The sequence below is a fragment of the Acomys minous genome (assembly GCF_964271855.1).
Source record: "Acomys minous genome assembly, chromosome: 13".
NCBI classification, from domain to species: domain Eukaryota; kingdom Metazoa; phylum Chordata; class Mammalia; order Rodentia; family Muridae; genus Acomys; species Acomys minous.
This window is the reverse complement of record NC_140495.1, coordinates 62,165,365-62,193,164: the sequence shown is the minus strand read 5'-3', so window position 1 is coordinate 62,193,164 and position 27,800 is coordinate 62,165,365. Positions and strand designations below refer to the sequence as shown.

The following is a 27,800-nucleotide window of genomic DNA, read 5'->3' as shown; positions in this document are numbered from 1 at the left end:
GAACCCCCCCATGATGAAGTCAGGAGGTGTGTGGGAGGGGCCCAGTGATGTCCCCCAAGAACCCTGTGACAGGCTTCTGTACCCAAAAACATTTAAGAGAGTCGGTGTGCAGATGCAACAGGCCCACACGTGGCTGGTGGCTGTGTGGCAAGGACCACCCGTATGTGGGGCAGCTCACAGTCGCCTTCAAAATTAAGAATGAGCTTGGCCTTTGTAACTTCTCCTGCAGCTACGTTCCCATGAGGACCAGATGGCTTGTGGACAGGGATGTTTGTTTACAGCACTGTTTATCATAATAAGAGCCTGCAAACAGCCGAGTCTTCTCAGAAGGGGTCTGGCAAATAATCTCAAAGCCGTAACTCACGTTTATGGAGTGCCTGCTACTCCCGCTGCCCTGTGAGAGAGCCCTTAAGGGCCAGTTATCTAGTGGAATCCTCACAAAATGCTTTGGGGTCAGCGTTGGCTTTTCTCTCTGGCCCATAAAAGAAGGAAACTGAGTCACTGACACATTAAGAACAGGTTGAATATCAACCAGCTGGCTCATACCAGACCACGGATCTAAACTCTAGAAGCCCGCCTCCAGAGTCCGCCCTCTGAGGCATCCCCTCCACAAATTAAACCCAGGCGCTATCTGTTGGAGGGACTACATTGGAGCTGAGAAAAAGACTGAGGCAATTCTGAATCTCTGGACTGTTGACTGAGAGAGAAATGATGCAGGGCCACGTGGAGGACTCACTGCTTGTGTGGGAGAAAAGTTTATATATATATAATCTTTAGAGGAATATACAGGAAATCAAAGGGAGCCTGAGCTGTGGATGGGTGAGCGGGTGAAAGAGAGACTTCCATTTCTGTTTACATTTCTTTTCAGTTTTTGGTTGCGTCTTGAGGTCATTTCAAACTTACAGAAAGGTAAGAGTAAGAATGGGCTGAGAAAGGCAGTGGGGAGGCTCAGGGCGGACTGGGCCACAGGGCTATTGCTAGCCAGCAAGTGGGAAGGGATGAAGGGTGCTGGCATCACTAACTGGGAAACCACCCTGTCTTCTTCCCTGACCTGTGTGCTGGGCTTGGAGCCTCAGGTGGGCACAGGCCCTTTGTCCTGTGCACCACGCTCTGGGGACGTCACAGAGAGAAGCACACAGGGCAGAAAGGCCAGGTCCCTGCTGTCACTTGTATTCCATCCTATGGCACTTGCCCCCTACAGAGCCCAGTCACCGTAATCCCTGTCACCCTGTCACCACCTGCCCTGGGTTTTCATCGGAAGAGCCCTTAGGTCTAGTCTCCTTCCTAGTTGGTTGTTCACACCCTCATCTGCGATCTCTCTGAGGTAGAGACCGGGGCTCGCTCCCTCAGACTGGGGCTCCTCCTCAGACTGGGGAGGCTTCTGGAAGCCAAGCTGTGTCTCTGTCAGACTAGGGTTCTCTAAGGATGGGACCATGTCTCCCTCAGGCTGGAGCTCCCTGAGTACACGTTATGTTCCCCTCATCCTGGGCTCCTCATGTCAGAGTTGTATAGAGCAATGGCTTGTGCCCCCTCCCCCACTCCCCAGTCTCCCTTGGACTCTTTTCCCAACACCCCACCTTGACACTTGTGCCCCCTCAAGCCTTTTGCCTACTGAAGCAATGGCTGAAGGCCTGTATTGACACCAATGACCCACAGCAGGGCCATTGCGTAACTGCGGCCGGCCACAAGTTCCTGATGACTCAGCAGGGAGGCCTACAACACAGCATTTATACTCCTGTGTGCCTGGACTCAGAGCCAGGGACCTCTGAATCAAAGGACATAAGAGGCAAGGATTCTGCTTCACCCAGGCCTTAGACCCTGGCCCTGTACTCCGAGGGAAAGACATTGTCCTTGTCTTCCCTTAGCTGCCCAGGACTGGCTGGTCTCTCTCTGGGTGTCTGGCCTAGGCCAAGTGTCTTGCCTGAGTTCCCGGCTGGGCCTGGGCCAAGGGACCCACCTACCATCAAGAGCCTGCACCTGGGGCTTAAATCCTTCAAGTAGGATTGGGACCCCAAGAGGAGAAGGACCAAGAAGGGGACTCCAGGGGCTGACCCCAGCCTGGGGTGGGGTGGGGGTAGGGGGTCAGCTGGGTAGTTCTTTTCCAGACCACTAGATGTCACTTCCATTTCAAAGGAACTCGCTAGCTTTCTTCAGTCAGGTCCCCCAACCTCCAAGTCTTAAAGGCACACAAGCAAACTTCAGTGTCCCCAGGGCACCAGGACAGCGGGCATCTGACAAGGAAAGGCCTCTAAGCCTGAGATGAAGGCTCCAGGAGCTTCCTAATATACCACCCACCTCCACGGAGAACCAGAAGGGTGGAGCCCCACTTCCCGTCCTCCAACACCTTCTTGAATAGTCTGGGGCTGGCATCTTCTGAAAAGAAGAACGTGATTAAAGCAAGTTCCTCTGGAGGTGACAATACGACAAGAAACAGACGCCATACCCCCAAACCTCCTCCTCGGGGCTGAGAGATTTCAAGTTCACTAGGGGCCATGTTATCTATCTCCTCAGCTTGAGACTGTCACCAAGAATCTCATGTGGGTTGGAGAGGTGCCTCAGTGGTTAAGAGCACTCCATGCTCTTCCAGAGGACCCAGGTTCAAGTCCCAGAACCCACGTGGCAGCTCATGACTGTCTCTAACTCCAGCTCTTGAGGCCTTGATGCCCACCTCAGGCATGTACATGATACACACATGATGCACACATACAGGTATGACACTAATACACATACAATACATTTTTTTTCAAGAATTTCATATGAGAAGATTTTTTCCACCCATGCCTCTAGCACTTGGCCAACACCTCTTGGCTGCCTGATGTCTGTTGTGACCATTTCTAATGCGTCCTCTGGAGTCTATAGCAACCTTCATGAGGTAAGTATTATTGAATTTCATATTACAGATGAGGAAACAGGGCTTGGAGAGGAGTAGATGAGAGAGTCGTCCTCTCCTGCTGGCCCACCTTTGCTCCCATGCATCAGCTCCAGTGAGGCAGAAGCTCGGTCAGCCGGCTCGTGTGACTATTAAAGATGGCCATTCCTAGCTCTCACCAGGGGCTTCCAAGCTGGCTTGCCCATCAGTATCAGGTGAGGAAATTTGAAATGTCTGGGTCCCCAAGTTGGGCACCTATCACTATACTCTGGGGGCTGGAAAGAGCATGGGGCGCAGAGAGACAGCTCAGTGGTAAGAGCATCTACGGAACAGGAGGCCCTGAGTTCAGATGCCAGCACCCTGCAAGAAGCCAGGCATGGTATGGACTGAGGACCTGTGACCCCAGCACTACAGGTGGCAGAGATAGGAATGTCCCTGGGTCTTGCTGGCTGCCAGTTTAGCTTAAAAGATATGAACTTCAGGATTGTGGAGAAACCTTACCTCAAATAAATAAGACATGAAGTCATAAGGGAGGATACCTGGTACCCTCCTGTGGCCTCCCAAAGTGTGCAAAGGTGTGCACACCCACATGCACACATGTGCACATACTACACACATATATACACACTGTTCAAGTGGTTCCAAAGAAAACCCAAGTCGGGGAGTGCTCTGTAGCCACTTTCCTGATTGCCCCCCTGAAACCATTCACTCAATTTACAGTCTGATGGAAAAAACAGCTGGCCTGTGCAGCACAGTACAGCTGACCCTGGTGGTGGGGGCGCAGGTGAGCAGGCCCAGAGAGTGTGAGCACAGAAGAGCTGCCCGCCCCCAACTCACTTGTCTGCTTCATGGTGGTGTGGCTGAGGGAGAGATGCCCTTACCACCCCCCCCCCATCCCCAATCACCCCTTGGCACCTGCATCACGTGGGTGAGCTGTCCCGAGGACATAGGAGGAGAGCTGGCCCTGCCCCCTCGCCAGCTGTGGCATTGGGTGAGATAGCCAGGGCAGTCCTGGAGAGCTCGCCCTCATGACTCAGAAGCAGGAGAGCTGACAGGCTGACCAATTCAGCTCCCACCCAGGTCTAGATCCAGGGCTTTGAGTAGGCCCACCAGGCATCTATCTCATCTATGAGCTGCTGGAGCCGTGAAGGGCTGGTCCTGCAGAGCTGCAGGATCTCCACGACACAGGTCAATAACAGGATATCAGAAGGAGCCCCTGTGAGGAGCCAGTATTGGTCGCATAGCAGAAGCCAGAGGCTTCAAACCAGACCAATGACTCTTTACAACGAACATTTGCAAGTAAAGATATATGGACAAAAGGCTATACTGTGGGACACACTCTGCCACAATACAGCTTCCATGGCGAGATGGTTCTTTGCTTGTTTTTTATTTTTTAATTTTTTTGGGGGGGGCAGGGGTTGCAAGTGTGAACGGCGGCTACCAGGGGACAGGGAGATGAGTGGGATTCAGGTGCATGATGGGAAATTCACAAAGAATGAATAAAAAGTAAAAAACAAAACAACAAAACAAAAAAACAGGCCATGTGGCTCTTCTGTTTTTGTTGTTGTTGTGTTTGGGGTTTTGATTGGGTTTTATTTTTTTTAACTTCATTATTGTGCACACACAATGCGTGAGTAGAGGCATATGCAAGCAACAGCAGGATTTGTAGGTCAGAACAGAACTTTGTGGAGTCAGTTCTCCCCTCTCACCTTTACCTTGAGCTCCAGGGATCAAATTCATGACGCCAGGCTTGTGCAGTGAGCATGCTCACCCCTGAGACGTCTCAGTGGCCCTTCTACTTCTTTGAGATAGGCTATCGCTCCACAGTCCCATCTCAGCCTCCCAAGTACCAGAATTACAGCACGAGCTACTACACCCAGTGGCTATCGGCCTTTAAATTGTTATTGGCTCTGATTTTGTGCAAGGATACGCATACCTCACACATACCTCCCATGTTACGAGGCAGGAGTGCATACGAAGACCTTTCCACCAGGGTAGGACAGAGCAATAAGGCCCGTCTGCATGCACCTTGCCTGGACAGGCCAGCCCATGGATGGGCAGAGCTGAACTCTTTTTGAGTTGTCATGACAATGCTCCTGTTTCTCCTCCATCACTCCTAGGAGACCACACAGCTCTTTCCAAGGCAGTTAGCTGGATTTGTGGAAAAACAGTCCTTAGTTGACCTCTGACCCCTGCCTGGACCTGTGACCAGCAACCAGTTACAACCACAACTGACCCTTTATATCAGCCTCCAGTTTGATCTGTCCTGGTCACTCGTGGCCTGTCAGCCCTGGCCACCCGCGAGCCTTGATTGAGATATGGTGTGCACTGACTTCCACCCATGTGCAGGGCGGGCATGGGCCGAGTGGGATGGGGATGGGCATCTCACTCATGGCATCAGGGAAGAATTTGTGTCAGAGCTACTGATAATGAAAAGGGCCCGGCGCCCCCGCCCCCATGGGAGAAGAACGTTCTTTTCATGACTCTTTGTAAAACTTTCCAGTTCTTTTTGGTTTGGTTTGTTTGGGTTTGTTTGTTTTGGGGTTTTTGTTTTTGTTTTGTTTTGTTTTTGAGGCAGGGTTTCTCTGTGTAGCCTTGGCTGTCTTGGACTCACTTTGTAGACCAGGCTGGCCTTGAACTCACAGAGAACCGCCTGCCTCTGCCTCCCGAGTGCTGGGATTACAGGCATGTGCCACCACGCCCGGCCGCTTCCAGTTCTTACTTTGCTACTGTCCAATAAAACTTCAAGGTCCAGCCCCATCACCAGGGCTCACTCTTTTCTACTGTCTACACAAATACACACTCACACATGTGAACACACACAAACACATAGACACACACACGCACACACACACACACACACACACACACACACACACACACACACCTTGCTTCTGCTGTTGGCTGACCTGCAATGCCTTCCTTCTCCTCATATCCATTCCACAAGATCCGTACAGCTTCTCCCCCAGGAGTTTGCATGTCACCGGTCGTCTGTGCTTACAGCCCCTTCCACAAGTATGACTAGACCACTCAGTCCTGCTTTGTCTTTCTTGCCTTCCCAGGTGAGTGGAGTAAAGGTCAGCTCAGCCCAGAATGTGAAGGTTAAGGGATGGGACACACTCACACACACACACACACACACACACACACACACACACGCTCACATGCACACATATTCATTGGATGTGTTTATAGAGTTCTGGGCAACTGTAAACTTGGCTCTACCCCATGGCCCCCAGGAGAGGCTGAACCATAAACACCTCTCTGGCCAGGAAGAGGTGACTGACTAGTGGTTCCCTCCACCAGGCCAGTCACCTCCCAGGACTTGGATAGTCACCGCTGGAAGAGACTGGCTCTGCATGTCCTCTTCCCATCGGGGGGAGTCTGAGACCCTCTGGGCTTCCGCCAGCCCTTGGATGAGAATTCTGGCCTGAGAATGCTTTACCCACTTGGAAAGGCTGGAGGGCCCCTGCACTTCAGCCCTGAGACCCAGCCAAGGATTACCTACCACATGGGGCACTTCTTAGAAAGGACTCGGAGACTTACAAAGGGGAGCCATTAGTGAGGGGGCTAGAATTTATTCTCAGAAAGGGACTTCTCTCCAGGGGCCTGCTGTTTATGTGGAGGTGTCAGAGCAGAGGCAGGCAGTGGACAGGGCTGGTGGCATTGCTCCAGAGCATCAACTCTGCCTCCAAAGGCAGAACTACAAACAGTGGAACAAGATTCTAGAAGCATCTCCAGCGTGCCTCTGGCTGTGCCTCAGCAGTTCAGTGGTTCACCTCTTGAACAAGATGGTTGATTTTATTTGTTGGTTTGTGGGGAGGCAGGTTGTTGTTGTTTTTTTTAATTAATTTATTCAGATTACATCTCAATTGTTATCCCATCACTTGTATCCTCCCATTCCTCCCTGCCTCCCACTTTCACCCTTCTCCCCTCCCCTAGGTCTATGCCCGAGGGAGATCTCCTCTCCCATTTTATGGTCATAGGCTATCAAGTCTCATCTTGGGAGCCTGCTTATTCTTTCTCTGGTGCCACCAGGGCTCCCCACCAAGGGGAGGTCGTCAAATATGGGGCATCAGAGTTCATGTCAGAGTTAGTTTCTGCTCTCCACCCAACTGTGGAGAATGTCTCGTCCATTGGCTGGGTCCGAGTAGGGGTTCGATGTTTACTACTTGTAATGTTCTTGGTGTCTCGCTGTGAAGCACTAGTTGGCATGGAACTCCCTCTGTAGACCAGGCTGGCCCTGAACTCCCTCTGTAGACCAGGCTGGCCCTGAGCTCACAGAGATCCACCTGCTTCTGTCTCCTCGGTACTGGGGTTAAAGGCCTGCGCCATCAGACCCTGCCCCCAGGTTAGTGCCCTTTTATTTTTGTTTTGTTTTGGTTTGGTTTAGCTTAGTTTGGGTTTTCAAGACAGGGTTTCTTTGTGTAGCTGTGCCTGTCCTATAACTTGTTCTGTAAACCATGTTGGCCTCGAACTCACAGGGATCTGCCCACCTCTGCCTCCTGAGTGCTGGAATTAAAGGCATAAGCCAGCATCGCCTGGGCTACTTGCTTTTTGTTTTTCAAATTGGGAAATCACACAGCTAATCTCACCTCTTGAGAAATGTTGCCATATGAAAGGTAGGGGGGAAAAGCCTTACTTTTCTAGAGTCAGGTCTAAACTGTAACCAAATTAGGCTCCTCTAAGAAGGAACTTCAAGACTGCACTAGCAGCCTCCAGGAAGGTCTTGTTTGTTTGTTTGTTTGTTTGTTTGTTTGTTTGTTTTGGGCCCTAGTGGGAACCATATTCTTTCCTCAAAGGCCAGGCTGACATAGCTGGCTGTCAGCAGTCTTTCTGATAACAAAATGGAAAGAGTGTGTGACCTCCATGGAGCCAAGAAGGGTACAGTGGGGGGGGGGGGGGCTTAATGAAGTTCACAATCCCAAAAGATAGAGTGCTCAGCGAGACCAGGTTTCACCTCACTCCTCCGTTGTGCCTTATCCTCCGTAATGAAGGCTCCAGCCATAGCAGCTAGCAGGACGCGTGGAAAATCCGCAGGTGGCAATTATGTCCTGTGGAAGGAAGGCCACCATGTCCTGGGAACCTTCATTAAGAACAGTCCCCTGAGCCAGGTGTGGTGACCGCACCCCTTTAATGCTAGCACTCGGGAGGCAGAGGCAGGTGGATCTCTTTGAGTTCAAGGCCAGCCTGGTCTACAAAGTGAGTTCAGGACAACCAGGGCTACACAGAAAGACCATGTTTTGGAAAAACAAAAACAAAATAAAAACTAAACAAACAAAAAACAAACAGTACCCTGAGATGACTCAGCAGTTAAGAGCACTAACTGACTAACTGCTTTTCCAGAGGACCCAGGTTCGATTCCCAGTACCCACATGGTGGCTTACAACTGTCTGTAACTCCAAGATCTGACACTCTCGCACAGACATACATGTAGGCAAAACACCAATGCACATAATGTCAAGTAATTACTTAAAAAAAAAAAAAAGAACAGCCCCCTGATCCCTGGGCTCCTCAGATGCCAGGAGACTTCAAGAAGGATAAGGAAACTGCCCCCTTCCAAGAGCACCCTCCAAATAAAAGGGCCTCGGGCTCCTTCCTGCCTAGACAAGGCTCTGACTCACAAGTGCAGAGGCCAAATGCTGGGTATCTCACTCAAGTTTATTTGCCGCCTGCTCAAGACCCCATCTTGAAAGTTTATAACCCTGGCTGTGAAGTCTGATAGTGACGAGGCCTGAGTGGCTATTCACATCAACATGAATAAAACAAACAAACACCAAGACAACAACAACAACAAAAAGCCTGAGAACCCAGCAGCTTCAGTGCCTAGGACCGCGCAGCAGTGTGATCTAGAACATTCCACCATCGAGGGAGGCATCTTCTAAGACATTGCCACTCATAGCTGAGACCAAGCAAAGTAGCCCAGCATCCCAAAGATGGATGCCACATGGACCAGAAGTGTCACTACTCACAACCTGAGTGGAGGTCTTAGGCGAGTCCTGCAGGTGGCTCCAGGGACTCAGAGTACCCCATCAGAGCGAAGAACACAGCCCTGTCCTCGGGGAGTTCTCCGCCCAAAGAGGGTTAAATAATTCCTTGGCCAGACCTTGTTTTCCTGAGCAGGTGAAGGGGAAAGGACCCAGCTGTCACTTAGCAGGCTCATTAGTGATGGTTGCTGGGGCCTCGTCCTCCCCAGGGATAATTATTAACAGGTCTTGGGTGTGAGGGAGCTTGTGGCCCAAGCCCCTCCCTCCCATTCAACTGCCTGGGCCAGCTGGGCATTCAAAGATGAGAGTCCACATGGAAAAATCCCCTGAACTGGGTAATGACCCTCAAGGGGCCTGACTATGTCATCCCGCCTTATCCCCAAAGCTCCCCAACATCCTCATCCCAGAACCACGCAGGGCCCAGCTCCATGTTTGGGTAGGGTAAACCTTCCAACAGAGGGCAACGGGCCCACCTCCTCCTGGCTGAGAATGAAAAGTGTTCTAGATTGAAGGGCCACCCTAAGCAGGTTCCTTCAGGGGAACCCCCAAAACCTGGAGCCTCTCCCCTCATCAGCAGGAATTTTCCATATTTGCTGAGATCTCTGTTTGCCCTCTCCATCAGGTCAACAGCATGGATGGAAAGATGACTGAGGTAGTGAGTGACTGCAGGTAGCTGGGAGGGAGGGGCCGGCCAAGAGGGGAGGGGGTGGGGTGGGGTGGGGAGCGTGGAGTGTGCTGGAGAGGCTGAGTCAAAAATAAGAATGCATGGCAGGGACCCAGAAGGCACACAAGCTGCACTAGACCTGCAGACCTGGACTGAAACCCAAGTCAGCAGCAAGAGACAAGTACAAAGAAAGCAAGAGATGGCTTCCACCCTTTCCTGTAGGAATAGTTCCTAACAAGGCTGCCAGGTCGGCCCAGGTTGGATCTGCACACCAGAGATGAGAGATGCTAAGCTGTAACTATGGCTAAGTCCCCTCCCCAACTCAAGCCCCAGCTCCCAAGGGACCACACTGACAAGGATATGACAAAGGGAGAGCCGGTGCCACTGGAGAAGAAGCCTCATGTTTGAGCCTCTCGCCCAAGGAAAGAAGAAACCGAAATGGAAACTGGACAGATCTTAGAAATGGAGACAGCGACACATCCAAGGTGTGTCGTTCCCCCCGGCCCTGTCCCCAGCAACCAGCCACTTCAATCAGCTTCCCAGTACGCAGTGGTACATGCCTGTAATCCCAGCATTGGGGATGCTGAGGCATGGGAATTGCCAATTTGAAAACAGCTTGGACAATATAGCAAGACCCTGACTCCAAAAAAAAAAAAAAAAGGTCTGTGATATAGTCTCCACTATATGCATGTTGATGGAACTGCACATGGACCAGCATAAGTTACTTTATCTGACTTATTTTAAAATATAACAGGGACACACTACACCACTACAGGGAGATTGGCCAGTGGTTAAAGCGCTTTCTACCCAAACCACAATTTGGATTTCCAAAAACTCACATAAATTCCAGGTGGGCAGGGCAGCTTTGCCCTACAATTCCAGCCTCAAAAAGGCAGAAGACAGGGACCCCCCACAGGAGGCTGACTCCGGATCCGTGTCAGGGAGCTGTGGGTTTGACTGAGAAAATCCCACTTCATTAAATAAGATGGAAGTTAGGAATGATAATTCCACATGTGCCCACGCACATGCAAACATGCTTACACACATGTGTAAGTATAGAAATAGAAATATAGAAATAGAAAATGTGCCAAAACAGACATTTTCAAAGGATGAAAGTATATCAGTCTTGCATGCACCTGATTTGAAGGCCACTGGCTTGCTTCGGAAGTGTGGGTGACGCATTTTTAACTAGACTCTTCGAAAGAGCACATCTTCCTGTGCTGGCATTAAGTTCAGCATCGGCTAGCACTGAGATCGCTTGTTGCTGTCTTTGAAATTCGGTTGAACTTGAGCTGACCCCTCCACCAAGGTAGAGATGGTGGCAGAGCTGTGTCAGCTGACAGCAGGCTCGGGAACCCCTCCCCCACCCACAGCAACTTTGCCCAGGCTCCCCTCCAAAAGTGAACACGCCTCCAGGACTTCTGTATTCCCCAGCTGGTCCAAGCCCCACCTTTAAATGCGCACTGTATACGTGGATGGATACCTCTTTTTCAGGAACATACGTTGTGCTGGAACGGAGGCCTATTTATCCCTCTGCCTCTATCAGTCAGAGACGAACTCCCTTGAGCAGGAGTTGACTGACCTCATTCTGGAAGCCTCAGCTCCCAGCATATTCAACTTGGGCATGCCCACCTGCCCTTTGGCGCTCTGCCCCCCTACCCCCTACCCCCCCCCCACGCTGACACTGCAGTTCACTTGGGTTTATGCAGAACCCTGGCTCAGAAGGGCCAGGGAAATGAGTATCTCTTTGTCTGTCAGCCAATGCCCACAAGATATAGGTGGCTCATTTTCCAGCTCCTTGGCCCCCTGAGTGGGTAAGTTTGGTATGAATGCTCCCCGCTGTCTCCGAGGTGCCCACCTACTGACACACTTGTGGCCTTCAGTGTCCCTGCTCCATAACGTAGTTTACAGTTTCCTTCCCTGCCCTCTTCACTTCCCCACTCTCTTACTGGTGGCTCATGTGATAATCACATCCCAAATAAACAAACGACTGATTCCGTATTTTAGGGGAAATCAGCCCAAGACACTGACACACATACTAGATGTTCCGTAGATTTTAATTAATGATGTCTACTGAACCACAGGACTGAACCACAGGGGTGTCCCAGGAGGGAGCAATCCCCTGAACTTAGGCTTTTTGAGACAGTGTCATGTCGCCTAGGCTGGCCTTGAACTCATTAGGTAGAGGAGGATGGCTTTGAATTCCTGATCCTCCCACCTTCACCCCTCCAGAGCTGGGATGACGGGCAGGTACCAAAGCCAGTTTCTAGCGAAAGTCCCTTGCGAAAGCTGAGCTGGGTCATTCAGGAGGAATGAGGGTGGGGGTAATGCAGGAGATGGACAGGCTGGCTGGCAGAAGGAGAAGCACAGCCCACTGATGGCAGCAAGGACGTGCTGGGGCCCATCTCACCCCAGCAAGCCACGCACCTTCTCCCGCTTCCTTTTCCGGGGAGTCCAGATCCCTGGCCACTTAGCATCTTGAAGAAGGGGCTTCTCAGCACCTCCAAGTGTTTGCATAGAAGGGAGCCCTGATGTCGCCCTTTGGAGCAATGCTCATTAAGATCTCCCCTAAGACATTCAAGAGATCAGGCTGACTTCTGGGAAAGCCGTGCCTCTGCCTGCCCGTCCTCTCCACTCCTGTGGATTTTCTCCCCGGACTCTGCTGATCGTCCAATGCAATTAAAGGCAGGCAGGAGACCAATCTGGACATGCTGAAGCGGTCCATGCCAGCCTCTGGGGGTCCTGCCTGAGCTAACCAAGTGTGGGCTGTGATGGCAGGAGAAGCAGCAAGCCTAGTCAGCCAGAGGACGGGGGAGTGGGCATGCTTGCTTTGAGGCTGGAGGCCAAATCCTACCTCGTGATCTAGCTGGAAGAGTCCTACTGACAGACAGTCCAGGGTGGTTGGCCTAAGAGACTTGGCTACCACTTATGTGTTGCCATGGGCCAGTTGGAAGCCCTTGGGTGAGTCGTTTCTCCATGACTCAGTTTCCCCCAGCTCTCCAGTAAACCATCTGGGTCCTGCCTATGGCATCTTCAGCTCAGATGGGTTTGTTGTTGTTGTTGTTGTTGTAACGTTTTTACTTATTTGCTTCAGAGAGAAGGAGCTTGTGTGAAGGTGGAAGAGCAACTTGTAGAAATCACTTCTCTCCTATTGTGTGAGACTTAGGGACCAAACGCAGAGGTTATCAGGCCTGGTGGCAAGCATCTTTCCCCACCATGCTAGCTAGTTTTCGTTGACTGACACTTAAATATCTTTGGGAAGAGGAAATCTCAGTTGAGCAATTGTCTTCACTGGATTTGCCCATAGACACATCTGTGGGGGCATTTCCTTGGTTAATGATTGATGTGTGAGGGTCCAGCCCACTGTGGGAAGTGACACCTCCGGGCATGTGGTCTTGGATGATACAAGAAAGTAGATTGAGCAAGCCTTGGGGAGCAAGCCAGTAGACAGCTCAACGGCCTCTGGCCCCAGGTTCCTGCCCCCAGGTTCCTGCCCTGGCGGCCCTCATGGTAGACTACATCCATAAGCAGAAGTAAATCTTTTCCTCCCCAAGCTGCTTTTGGTCATGATTTTTGTCATGGCAACCTTCAACACCCACTCTTCTCACTGTCCCCCATAACTCAAATGTCTAGTGTTGTAAACTGAGATGCTATCTCCTCTCCGGGGTCCTCACCCTAGGGATCCTTAGATGCTAATACACGTATCTCAGACTGAGTTTCTCTGGGGTCCCAGGCTGGACCAGAGTACTTTTGACCTGGACACTAAGCTCAGAGCCTATTCCAGGGACAAAGAGGAACTGCAAAGTTTATACAGCAGCCAAGGAAGACGGCTCAGCACTTAAACACCCAGGTAAGATGATGAGAGAATCCTCACTGGGCCTCCTGGGCCTCCACAAAGCCAATCCACATGTGTAGAGTCCTGCAGTTTCAGGCTCTTCCTGGGCGTGGTTGTGGGTGAGCCTCCCAAAAGAAAGTGGTGGCAACAAAGACATAGCGTGGAAACTGGTCTCTTCTCCTCCAGCAGGGTCTCTGGGCCTGAGATGCTGCTCTGATTTCAGTGAGCTCTAAAGGGCTTAAGCTTTTTCACTCAAGGCTACCTCTCTTCTTATGAGTCTTTTTAAAAAATATTTATTTATTTATGTATACAGTGTTTTGCCTGCAGGCCAGAAGAGGGCAAAAGGTCTCATTATAGATGGTTGTGAGTCACCATGAGGTTGCTGGGAATTGAACTCAGAACCTTTGGAAGAACAGCCAGTGCTCTTATCCTCCAGCCCACTTAGGAGTCTTTTGCTCCACAGGGACCAGCCTAGAAGAAAGGGTTGTGATGGGTAGTGTCGCAACGTTTGAGGACATAGAATCTGCTGCGAGGCAGAGCTCTGGGCACGCCTGGGAGGGGTTATCTCGTGTGGACTGACTTGGGGACGACTAGATTTAGCGGTGGGTTAGGACCATTCCGGGGCAGGGAAGCCTGCTGGCATAAAGAAATGAAGCTGAGCCCTTGCATTCCTGTGTAGACGCTCTCTGCTTCTTGACTGTGGCTGCCATGTGACCAGCTCCCTGAAGATCCTGCTGCCATGACTGCTCCACCGTGGTGGACGGTGAGACAGAAGAAACCTTTTTTCTCTCAAGTTGCTTTTGTCCGGGTATTTTGTTTTAAGTCACAGCAACAAAAAAAAGGTTTTTTGTTTTGTTTTGTTTTGTTTTGTTTTAAGGCATAGCTTTTGAGGTTTGGAGGCCATTGGATCTCAGAGACCATCTCCTTGGCATGAGCTCCAGGGTCCAGGTGGCACCCTCACAGAACCTCTTAGCTGATGCACTGGCTCCCAACTCGCCATCCATAGGCAATGTGAAACTCCCTCACCTCTAAACTTGGAAGGCTCCCGTGGAAGGCAGAGTGTCTCTCCTGCCAGCTGTCCACAGGCCACATTAAATAAGGCCAGAAGTGTGAGCCATGTCCCCACCACTTAGCCCTAGGGAAACCTTCTTTTTCTGACACAATTCCCCACACCCAGCCAGACACTCTGTAAATAAAAACCATGTCCAAATTAGAAATAACAGACAAATTTTCAGATTGGGGAAAAAAAATGTTAACACACTTCCTCTGCCAGGCTTAGGGAAATAAACACTTTCATTCATTGTTGGTGGAGGCTTAATTGCTAAAATCTTGGCGCAAAATAATTTGGCAGTATGTGTCAAAATTACCAACACACGTATACCCTTTAGAAATGAGCCCAAGTCCAAGAATGGATTCTGCAACCTCACTCTGTATATAATAAATGATGTATATCTGAAACTTATCATGCACTGTTTGCAAAGCTAAAGCAGGAAATTACCTAACTCAAGAGCTGAGTTGAATAAATAATGGATGATGAATCAGGCGCGTGACGAAATACTATGCAGCTATAAAAAATGACCAGCACATTCTTTTTGTACCTTAAAAAAAAAAAAAGAAAAAGTACTTCAAGAAAGAACAAAGAGACAAGACATAGCGCTGTATATGAAGGGTGTTATCTTTTGTGAAGAGAAAACTCTTTCCTTGTATCAATAGAAATTAAAGTTTTCATGCCTTCCCTTGAGGAGATCGGCGGGGGAGAGGGGAGAGATGGAGTCGGGGTGGGAGGGGGAAAGCTCAAGTCCTGTAATGGACTTGCCCTGCCAACTTCTCCACCTTTGAACAAGAAGTAAATGGGGCAATGGGTGAGGTCAAGGGCTCTGGACACTCTCAGGGACAAGGGGTAGGCACGGCTGGCCCTCACTGGATTCATTCCCTGCCTTCATTTTTTGGTCTCACAGCTAAGCTAACCTCAAGAAATGAGAGGCTTAATTGCTAAAATCTTGGCACAAAATAATTTGGCAGTATATGTCAAAATTACTGCCCTGGCCAATGAGGAGAGGGCAAGGGGTGGGGCTTAATACACAAATGGGATTTTTGAGCTAGTAAGAGCACTAGGTCACTCTTCAAAGAGAAAAAGAGACAGGCCGTTCTGATAGCATCAGGGTTGTGTGCACCCTGCAAGTGACTTGATTCCAGCGAGCAGGGCCGCTGGAGACAGGCCCTGGGCACACTCCTTTAATCCTGGCACTGAGGAGGCTGAGACAGCCAGACCGATTTCTGTGGGTTTGAGGCCAGCCTGATCTACACAGTAAGTTCCAGGACAGCCAGGGCTACCCAATGAGACCCTGTCTCAATCATTAAACATGTGCTCTCTGTATCAAATGTTCTGGATATGTTGCTTTCCGTGTAGTTAAACTGCAACTATATAGACCGGGAAGGTAGCTCAGCAGGTAAAGATGCCTGCTGTACAACCCTGAGTTCATCCTTGGAACTCACATAAAAGTAGAGAGAACTGATGCCACAACACACACACACACACACACACACACACACACACACACACACACACACTACCCTTACACATATGTATAAGCACACATCATGCACACACACACTATGCTTATACATACATGCATAAGCACACATCATGCACACACACACATCCATGTATATATACACACACAGCATGCATACACACAATCTTAAAACAACTTTAAAAACAAAGTACAGACTGTTCCTGTTTGAAATGCATATAAGCTAAAAGTAAAGATATTTCCGATCTGGTTTGTACGATTGCCCATAGCAAATGGATATAAGCCTTTTTGGTTAACTCTGGAGTCTGGAGAAGACGTGATAACCCAGGCTGTCTTCACTGAGAACGTCCTAGAACTTCTGATCCACCTGCCTCTAACCTTCCCAGCATAGGGATTTGCAGGCAAGCATCACCACTCCAGGCTTGACTCAGTACCAGTAATGCAATCCCAGGCCTCATGTACGCAAGTGCTCTACCCACTGAGCTACATGGCCAGCCCTTTTCTTTGTTTCATCTTCTTGGGATTGGGTGGGGCACTAGGAAGCATTCGCTAAACTAAAACTCTGATGTCAGTGGGAACCTAGGTGAGACTCTGCCAAGGTCCCTTGTCATCTGTCTGTCCCCCCCCTCTGGTTGGAGCAGGAGAGGAGCCTGGGGCTTGACTGTGACATTCTTCTCACCCTTTTCCCTCCCGGGCCTGGGCATGAAGGAGATAGAACAACAGACCACTGCCAAGGTCAGGTGTCGCTCCCCAAGTCGATGGGAACGCGTTCCTGAGATAGGGGTGCGATGGTTGGAATGTGAGGGGCCACAGGCAGTGATGGACCGCCCCAGAACCAAGAGCTGAACAAATATTGACCCTCTGCAAAGCAGCTTCTTGAAAACCCTCCACAGGACGACTCTCACTGTTTCCCTACCTCCAGCCACCCTCAGAGCAGGGTGTCTCCAGCTGGGAGGGGAGCGGATGAAGGCTGCTGGCTCCAAGGGCTGATCTTAACCCCTAGGGAGAGAAACGCAAGTGGGGAGGGGTGGCAGGATGCTAGGAGAACATGCCTCTCCCCCGCAAGGGGTACCAAGGAACCCAGGACTGAGTCCGCCATGCTGTTGAGGGCAATGCCCTCTGGTCAGAAGGAAACACAATCAGTGTGCCCTGGCCTGCTCCACCCAGGCACACCCTGACTTCCTGGGTCAATGACCTCAGGAACTCGAAGAATGACCAGAGGCCTCCTATCTGTCCTCTGCCTATTATCCCTGAGGCAAAAGAAAACAGGCTTTTTAGGTCCAACCCTAGCTCTGATGCTCACTTAACTACATAGGTTGGCAGGGCATCCCCCAGGGTTCTGCACCCCCTGACCCACTGGCCCCACCTCACCCTTGTCATAGAGGCCGAAGTCTGAGCAGCAGGAACAAGCGTGTCATGGGTTATTAGCAAGGATACGTAAAGCTAGGTTTCCTTAGAGCCTCAAGACATTGATTCTAGGGGAGGCTGGAGGCAAAGGACACACACGTCCCAGGGACCTGCCACCCCACTCAAGGGAAACACTCAAGTGTTTGCTCACTGAACAGGCTGAGAAGTGAAGAAGTTTCCAGGGCTGGGACAGGAGAGGCAGGGCTGGAGTACAAGTGGAATACTTCAGGATTCCGGGAAATCCCTCCATTACCACCGCATGGTCCAAAGGAGTGAGGCTTAGGACTACCCTGTGAGAACAGAGGGGCCTCCCTAAGGACTAGCCATGCCTCCCTCAGACTGAGGCTCCAGAGGACAAGCTCTGTCTCTGCTTCAGGCTGGGGCTAAGTAATAGAAATCTGTTTTTCTCATCCAACTGGAAAGCGGGAGATAAATAGAAAAGTTAAAGGGTGATACTAAGCTTGTGCCTAGAAAGAACTTAACTTTTTCCTGCCACTTCAATCGATGATCTGTTTGGCAACCAAGCCCCCCCCCCCACACACACACACACATTCTGGATATCACTCAAAATATTGAAGCTCTCATACTGTGAGAAAATGTGTGAGTATATCATACCTACCAGGGAAAGAAAGAAACAATTGAAATTTTGTCTCACCTGTTTTTAAAACTAGATACTCTATCTGTGCGGTTCAGCCTCAAGGTTAATAAACCCTGAGAATTTTCCCTTCACAGCAGCTCCGGGGCCACCAAGTACATAATCACTTTGGTTTCTCCCTGGTCTTTGCAGTATTTGTTTATGCAAATGCCTGCAGCATTCTTACTTTCCCTTCTCAGAGGGAACTTCAGGAGAGTTGGACCACAGCCAATTAAAAGCCCAGGTTTATAGCTGGTGGGGTGGGGGCGCCCCGGGACTTCTGACACTCACCCCCTGCAACATTCACGGCCTGTTAAGAAGAAAGGGGTAAGCCAACATCAAAAGTGCTTAAGAGACTGAGTTTTACTTTGTGGGATGTTTTGCCTTGCTTATTTGTTTGTCTCACGTAGCCCAGGCTAGCCTCCAACTCACTCCGTAGCAGAGGATTCCCTTGACCTTTTGATCCTCCTGCCTCCACCTCCCAAATACCAGGATTACGGAATTGTGCTTATTTGGTACTTGAGAGTGAACCAGAGCTTCCCCCACGCTAGGCCAGCTCTTATAATCTGAGCAATACCTACCAAGCCTGATGGGAAGGTTTTTTGTTTTGGGGGGAGGGGGTTGCTTTTTGTTTGTTTTTTTTTAATATATTTTATTAATTTATTCATATTACATCTCAAGCTTTTTGAATATTTAAGAAGAAATGATTTGAATGGAAACTGTCTTCTGTGCCCCCAAGTTTGGATGAACTGGGCCCATAGGGAAGTGAATGTGGAGACAGGAGCTATTCAGGTAAAGAGTGCGGGCCATGAGGAGGAGCCCTGGAGAAGTGGGGCGGGGCCCTCAATTACAAAGGCCAAGTGGTACTTCTGTGGTCTGAGAGTTCTGAGAACCTCCCGGCAAGGCGAGGCATCTTGCTTCTGGGAACAGAAGTCATAGCCATGTGTCCCTGGCAGCTTGGGTCCTGCTGCTCTGGAGGCTGGGTTTAAGCCTATCTAAGGTACACAGTTTTATCTCCTTTCCTCCCCACTGGGGAGCCTAGGCCTCCCAGAGGGCCTGGCTCCCACTGCCTTGTTAATATTTACCACAGCTTCAAAACACTGGTGCATACAGGCTTTGGCCACCCTCCCACACCTAAGTGCACACACAGCACATTGTCTCCTTGGTCTTCTGAAGTCTCTTCCAGGGCCAGGCAGGTACCAGTGGCACAGTCCCACCAGCAGCTCCAGCTCCAGGGATAGGAACACAGAGAAACACCCAGGACCCCTTAACACGGCCAGTCCAGATGCAGATGCAGATGACACGACATGAACACCTCAGTGGGAGGTTATGCGTGAAAAATAGCAAAAGTGGCCTCCACAAGTTCTCAAATATCAAATACTCACCATCTGTCGAAATGATGACATTTCGTATCTGTTAAATAAACATATAGCACATTAAAACTAAGTTCACTTGGTGCTGCAGAGACGGCTTGGTGGTTAAGAGGGCTTGCTGCACAACCGGGAAGACCTGAGTTCATATCCCAGATGCCACAGAAAAAGCTGGGCCTGGTCTCACACGTGCCTGCAACCCTAATACTGAAGAGAGTGGAGACAGGAGAATTACTGCTGGCCAAAACACATTATTCCAGGTCCAAGAAGAGACCCCAACTCAAATGAAGAAGGTGAGGAGAGACCCGAGGGCTCTCTCAGCAGCCGTGGTGGTATACATTTTTAATCCAACCTTTGAGTTCCAGAGTTACCCGGTGAGAAAAAGAAGGGGAGGGCAAGAGGAAGAGGAAGAAGAGGAAGGGGGCGGGGCAGAGAGACTCACTGCCTTCCTGGGACTCCATCCACTTAACCCAAGCTTGCACTTGCATGCAGACGTGCTTCCCCCACCCCACCCCAATGCACACACAAGTGTTAGAAGAGTTTTATTTAAGACAAAAATAGATCAATTGCTCCGTTTATGTGTTTGTGGGGGTGGGAGGGTGTGACTGTTGGGACCACATCTAGGACCTTACGCATGCTCAGCTACGCACTCAGCTATCCCCTTGACTTTTTATAATGGACTCCTAGAATCATTTACCATACATGTGGCTCACATTATGGATCTGTCAGACAGACTGTGTGCGAATGCCACAGGAAATCTATCTTGAGGGCTGCACCCTTCCCACTTCCTGCCAACAGACCAAGAGCCCTTGGAGGCGGGGTCTATCCAGAGGAGAGGTGGGAAAGTGGAGTGCTGACAATCCATGCTCTCCCCACCCTGAGGTAGCTCAAGGGACACCGAGCCCCCAGGGCTGTGAGCCGCCATTATAAACCTTGCCACTTTGATTGACAATCAGACATGGCTTGCTTCAGTCAGGTGGTCTTCTGAGGCAGCAGGGCAAGGGGCATAGCTGATGGAGGCATAACCTGGGCTACAAAGAACAAACCAGCACAAAGAACCCAGAAGAGAGAAAGAAGGGAAGGAAGGAAGGAAGGAAGGAAGGAAGGAAGGAAGGAAGGAAGGAAAAGGAAAGTTGGAGTTGGCTTCCTTCCTGTTTCTGTTCTTTCAGCCTCTTGGGAGTTTTTGCTGTTTGGGGGCTTAAGGGGTTGTTTGTCTTTTTGTTTGGTTGGTTTTTTGGTCTTTTGAGACAGGATTTCTCTGTGTAGCCTTGGCTGTCCTGGATCACTCTCTGTAGACCAGGCTGGCCTTGAACTCAGAGAGCAGCTTGCCTCTGCCTCCCAAATGCTGGGATTAAAGATGTGTACTACCCAGCCTGGTCTCTCAAATTAAAAATATATTTTTTTTATTTTAAAAATTAGTGTGTGAGGCCAGACGTGGTGGTACACGCCTTTAATCCCAGCACTTGGGAGGCAGAGGCAGGTGGACCACTGTGAGTTTGAGACTAGCCTGGTCTACAAAGTGAGTCCAAGACAGCCAAGGCTACACAGCTAAACCCTGTCTTTAAAACAAAAAAGTGTGTGTGTGTGTGTATGTGTGTTTGTGTGTGTGTGTGTGTGTTTGCACACACAACTCACGTAGGCCTAGGAAGGCACTGGTTGTTCTCTTCCATCTTTCCCCACTTTATTCCTTTGGGCCAGGGTCTCCCCTTGAACCTAGAACTAGAGATTGTTTTGCCTAGGCCAGCAGCCATGCCATGGTGTACGTGCAGAGGTCAAAGGACAGAGAGTCGGTTCTCTCCTTTTACCAGGTGGGTTCCAGGAATGGAATCCAGATTACCAGGCCATGCGCCATCTTGCTGACGTACACACGTGGAAGTCAGATGGTACCCTCAGATGTCTTTCCTCGCCTTCCAACTTGAGAAAAGGTTACTTCTTGTCCACCACTATGTATGTTAGACTAGCTAGCTGGCCACAGGCTTCCGGAGGGACGGTGCTCTCCTTTCTCTGCCTCCCGTCTCACATTGGAGGAGCATCTGCAGGGAATTGAACCTGGGGCCTTGTGCATGTTAAGGACTCTATGCTGTTTTATGCCTGAGTCTCTTGTCTCACCACTTTCAGCCATACAAACAGCTATGAGCCTTCATGCCTAGGAAATACAGTCTGAAAATTAAGCATACCCTCAGCCCATTTACATCGAATTCTTTCTCTTTCCCCCGTCCCTGCCTCACAGAGTCTGCTGGGTCTCCCCTTTCCTCTTGTTGAGCCTCATTCTTCAGTATGGACTTGCTAATGCTGAACCCCAAAGGTCAGTTCCCTCCCTCATACCAGATACGGCATGTCTATTAACCCAGCTGTCATTGCCGTTGTTACGTGAGGTGGCTACGTCACTGCGGCTGCGAGGTGTGGTCAGCAAGTCTCTGAGCCATCCATCGTAAGTACCTCTACCCCTCCCACTGGTGACATGGGCATTGGGGAGTCCCAAGCAAGGCCTGGAGAATGCTGTCTTGTACCCCTGGGGCCATTACAGCCTCTGTGGAGGTTCTTCTGGGTACTGATTGTCTCACTGGCATGTTCCTCTCTAATGGGATCGGCGTGATACCAAGACCCTCACTAGAACTATAAGTTAGCAGCCAAGTGATGCTCAGGGCACTGGGGATGAGGAACGCCTTGTCTGAAAGGGCAGCCCTACCCACATGGTTTCCAAATTACCATGTCTCCTGGCTTTCCTCCCGTTTCCCCAGCCACCACCCCGCAAGCCTTTCTAGCTGGCTCCGTCTCAGCTCTTCTACTGTTTAATGTTGGGACAGGGAACAGCTTGTCCATGGCTCCTTCTCTTCTTTGTCTTCACCCCTTCACTCATGAACACATCATTAGCAAAGCGCTGAGGAAAGAGACCTTCTCGGACATTCAGGATGGATACAAAAATGGGTATAAAGCCTACGAGCTTTGATATCTACTATAATTAAGCAATGCATCTATGCCTAGGTTCAACAGTTCTATTTTCTGTTGGTTGTTCAACCTATATATCATGTATATCAAATGCGTGGAGACTTGGGAGATGGCTCAGCTAGCATTGAGGCTCTAAGTATAGGTCCCCAGCACACACATGAAGGCCAGCCCATACCCAGAACTTACTGGCAAACTAACCTGATCAGTGAGCTCCAGGATCAGTGAAAAGACCTTGTCTCAAAAAAGTAAAGAGAGGTTGAGGAAGACACGTAGCACCAATGTCTGGCCACCACAAGTGCACAAAGTACAAGCACACATACACACACACACACACACACACACACACACACACACACACACACGCATTCATGCACACAGAAAATGTCATATCAATACAAGGCCTGGAGAAGAGAGCCAGGCTGAAAGCTGCTAGGGGCTGACGGGATAGATGATGGGGCATCCATGCCACAGTGCGCCCCCCACAGAAAGGCATTAAATCTGGGCCAGTACAACACCCACTTCTAGCTAAGAACCTGGAAGTCACACAGTAGAAGATGAGAGTGATGTAAGATGTGTTACAGTTTTTCTTTTTCAAAGATAAGTAAGGCTAGCTAAGGTGACCCTTGCCTGTGATGGCAGCTCCTGGGGGTGGGAAAGCCTAAGTCCCAGGCGATCTCTCTCTCTCTCTCTCTCTCTCTCTCTCTCTCTCTCTCTCTCTCTCTCTCTCTCTCTCTCCTCTCTCCCTCCCTCCCTCCCCCCTCTCTCCCTCCTTCACACGCACACATACACACCCACACACAGTTATGCACACAGCACTTGGGAGGCAGACCTAGGAGTTCCGGGGCTGCAGAGCAAAACCCCGTCTCAAATACAGGTAGAAGCACAATGGCCTCTGGGAATTAAGGAGGGGAACAGGAGGGTGACAGGGCGACTCCCCAGTATGCCTGTTGTACTTTGTGGGTAGTGTTCTGTGGACACCCATTGCCTGTGTCTCAATGCTCTTGTTCCTGAGTTGGCCTGACACTGGAGTGACTCCTTGCTGGCTCCCACCGCCCCCTCCCTTCCCTTCCAGTCCAGGCCATTCTCATCCTAGTCCATAAGGCCCCTTGGCCAGGACTGCACAGTCCAGCCTCCTTGTTTTAGAGTTATGAATCCCATCATCTCCTCTTCAGTAGCTCCCCAGTGCTCCCAGCTGGGTTCCCAGATTCCTCGGAGGGACCAAGTGGACCCACACCCTGCCCACGCGTTTCCTTTGTACATGAACATCTCATGTGTGCCTCTGTCTTAGTCGGGGTTACTATTGCTGTGATGAAACACCACTACCAAAGCACCTTGGAGGAGGAAAGAGCTTATTTGGCTCACACTGTTTGTCATTGAAGGGAGTCAGGGCAGGAACTCAAGCAGGGCAGGAACCTGGAGGCAGGGGCTGATGCATAGTCCATAAAGGAGTGCTGCTTACTGGCTTGCTCCTCTTGGCTTGTTCGCCCTGCTTTCTTATAGAACCCAGGACCACCAGCCCAGGGATGATATCACTCACAATGTGCTGGGCTCTCCACACATCAAACATAAACTAAGAAAATATCCCACAGGCTTGCCTACAGCCTGATCTTACAGGGGCATTTTCTCAGCCGAGGAGCCTTCCTCTCGGATGACTCTAGATTGTGTCATATTGATATAAAACTAGCCAGCACAGTCTCTCTCTCTCTCTCTCTCTCTCTCTCTCTCTCTCTCTCTCTCTCTCTCTCTCTCTAAGTCCTCTTCACACAGAGTCTGGCTAAGAACTCTCTGCCACCCATGGATTTCCTTGGCTATCTCCTCTCTTTCCTCATCACTAGGACACAAAATATTCTGCATGTGCTTGCACAGTCTAATGTGCATTTTTAGAGTCTCAGCCCTCTTGAGACATCTGTCCCTCCCAGAGATCGCTGCCTTGGAATCCTGCCTATCTTGTCACTGAAACATCGGCAGCCTGACTTTGGAAAAAAAAATATTTTTCCTCTGGATTCTCAGCAGCTCTGATGTGGAGACCAAAGGGACCTCTTGCCCAGACTCCCTCTCTCGCCCGCACCCCCTCTCATCTCAGCCCGCCGATATGAAGCCATCTGTCTGAAATGCACATCGAACTCCACCCTTCTAAATGGCTGGAACCCATTTAGAACAATACAGGATAAAACACAAGAGTTGGCTGGGTGTGGCAGTATAACCTTATAATCCCAGTGCTCAAGAAAAGCAGGAGGAGCAGGAGTTCAAGGTCAGCCCAAGAGTTTGAAGTCAACCTGGACCCTGTGAGATCCTGTCACAAAACCAGTACACCTCTAACTCTCTCCATCTCTGTTTTCCCACATCAGCTAAATATCTAATTGTGCGAGTTTCTGGCATGTTACCACTCAGCGGCTCTCTGCTTTTGATCCAGCTGTCCATCAGCTCATCTTGTTAAGAGTGCTGGGGACTTTACTTGGAGGGAGGAGCTCATATTTTCTGAGAAAACTTCCCTGAACTTCACCCCTCCCCCTCCCCAGGGTCAGGTTGACCCTACTCTCCTGGTTTTTCTTTGATCCCTAGGCTACCCTTAGCTCTTATCACATTCAGGGCAGACGTCCCTCATTTTGCCCAGCAGCTGTTCTGTGCCCCCCCCCCACTTTCGCCATGCCACCAGAATCCCTACCTGCCCAGCTGTCAACACACCCAGGTTCAGGGGGAGCTTCTAAAACACTCCAGTGCATCCCACCCCCACCTGCTAGGCCTCCTTGTCTTTCCTTAGTTTTTCTCTCTGCTCTGAAAAATGACTTCAAACCCTTAGGCTGGCCTTGAACTCCTGTTTCTCCTGAGCACTGGGATTACACCTATCGTGGGAGGTCACACGCAAAAGATCTCAGAACTGAGCAGGGCAGCCCCACACTGCAATTCCAGTTCCTGAAAGACTGAGGCAGGGGGATTGACATGAGTTTGAAGCCCATTGAGGGCTACATAGGAAATTCCTGTCCAGCCTGAGCTGTGATGTGAGACTATCCCAAAAAAGGAAAAAAAATTCAAACCACATCTTGGAGTCTGTCTGTCTCCATGGCTAGAGATACAGACCTGACACATATTCCTAAGTGATGGCTCAGGGACCAAAGCAATAGATGCCCTCCCCCTGGCTCTATGAATCAAGGGACAGGGTCAGTTGTGCTCCAGCTTTCTGTCACCACAGCTTGGCTAGCTGACTCCTCTAGCCTCCGGCCACTCTCCCCATCGTCTCACAGAGGAGCTGGCCCTCCACACCCCCACTGTCCTGAGAAGACACCATTCATGTCCCCTTGCCACCTGTGGCCAGGAAGAGGGACGCACCCTGGGAGCTCCAGCCTCCAGCCTCCTCCCTCTTGGCATCTGGGTTTAGTTTTCTTGGAATTTCACTTTCACTGTCTTTAAGAATTGACGTTCTAGGGCTGGAGAGATGGCTCAGCAGTTAAGGACACTGGCAGAGGACCTGGGTTCAATTCCTGTCATTCACAGGGCAGTTCACAACTGTTTGTAACTCCAGTTCCAGAGACCCCATGCCCTTTGCTGGCCTTTCTGGGCGCCAGGTACACGCATGCACACAAATACACATGCAGGCAAAACACCCCACACACACAAATTTAATCTAAAATTTAATAGACGCTCCAGGCAGGCATTGTGGTGCACACCTGTAGTCTCAACACCTGGGAGGTGAAAGGAACAGAACTAGTGGTTCAAGATCATCCTTAGGAACATAGTGAGTTCAAGACCAACATGGGCTACCTGAGACCCTGACTTACAAAACAGCAGAACAACAACACACACACGCACACACACACATACATCACACATGCTCAGGCACACACATAGCACGCCACACACACACACAACATGTCCACCACACCACGCACATACACACAATCACACACACTGCACCACACCACACACACAAATCATACGTGCACACCACTCACATGCATACACATCACACATGCACACACACCATACATACATAAAGACACACACACATAGAGACCACACACACAGAGAGACTACACACACACAAATTCACACATATGCACATACAGCACACACACTAACCACATATACACACTTATCATATACACAACACACAGACCACATACACATGCACACACAACACACAGACCACATACACATGCACACACAACACACAGACCACATACACATGCACACACATCACACACACAACACACAGAACACGCACTTACACACAACCCAAAACCAAATGAACAAACAATAGAAGTTATTCAAAGGCAAAACTTTAGTTTTCACACCCATCCCTTACTCTTAGCCTAGTGCAGACTCCTAGTGAACAGAGGAGACGTCTGGTGTCCCTCCTCCTGCCCCACCTGTCCTCTTCTCAGGGCTCAGTCTAGACTGAACTGAACTGAGCCTCACTCCCTCGGTCATAGATCTAGCTACATAAGGACAAAGTGTACTTTTCAGACTTAATCGATGCTGAGCACTCACACCACTGATAGCATTTTGTATTGATTAGCAAACTCTGAAGGAAAGACTACAAAGTGTCGCTTGGGGACAGCTATTCACAGCTACCTACCTTGTCATTTGATAGGTGACTTTGCCTAGAGCCTCTCAGGATAACCTTGAGCCCCTCCCCCCTGCCCCTCCCGAGGCCTGTGGATAGAGGCTCACCTCCATGTTGGCCTGGGCCAGGGCCACCCAGTTAATCTCCAATGTCCCTACCCAAAGCCTATCCAAGTGTGTCCTAAAGCCATTGCTGCTGTCCCCCAGCCTGCTTGTACCTGTCAGTGTGCAATTTAACAACAATGAAAACCAGGTAGGACTGGATACAGAAAGAGTCTTTCTTTTGCACTCCAGGAAGGGTTTAGCAGCTGCAGACCACTGAACCAATGGAGTTAGGCCTGAAACTGATGGGCTGGAAGGGGTGGGCTGCTGGGCTGCTGGGACGGCTCCTCCCACTACTTCTCCAGACAGCCAAAGCTGGAACTCAGGGAAGACAGAAAGAATCAGATTGGTTCACGCAAAACAAAAACCATTGGGGCCCCCGAAGGTCCCGGGTCCTGGAGAAAGGCTGGGCCACATCTCAGAAGGCTTCATGTGCCAACGTACCCGATGGCCAGCGATGAAAACAAAAGGTCTACATTGTGTTGAGGTTTCGTCTTTGTTCTTATTGAGCCACACCCTCCCCACTTTGCTATACTGTCGATCCAATCCAGGAGCTTGCACAAGCTAGCCACAAACTCTACCACTGAGGCACACCCACGCCATGGTGGCCCCTTTCTCCCCCATTCCTTTCCTCAAGGGTTTTATAAATGCACAGGAATTACACAAAACTTTGGAACACATTGCAATGTTTTCATCACATTTCATTGGTGTGTGTGTTGAGGGGGAGGGGTGGAGGGTGGAGGGGTGGAGGGGTGGAGGGAAGCGGTTGTGTGTGGAAGGCAGAAGACAGCCCAGAGGAGGCAGTTCTCTCCTTCTGTGTGGGATGCTAGAATCAAACTCAGGTCTTCAGGCTTGGTGGAAATCCACTGAGCTATCTCATTGGCCC

The 27,800-nt window shown here is 50.2% G+C and overlaps 1 pseudogene across 1 annotated transcript in view; it reads right to left on the bottom strand.

The window, feature by feature from the left end:
* LOC311580723 (small ribosomal subunit protein uS12-like) overlaps positions 1-26,926 on the bottom strand; it is an 80,605-nt pseudogene extending 53,679 nt beyond the window's left edge. Inside the window, exon 1 of the transcript in view lies at positions 26,921-26,926. The product of the transcript in view is annotated as a small ribosomal subunit protein uS12-like (transcript). The remainder of the gene's footprint in view (positions 1-26,920) is intronic.
* Positions 26,927-27,800: the final 874 nt, after the last annotated feature.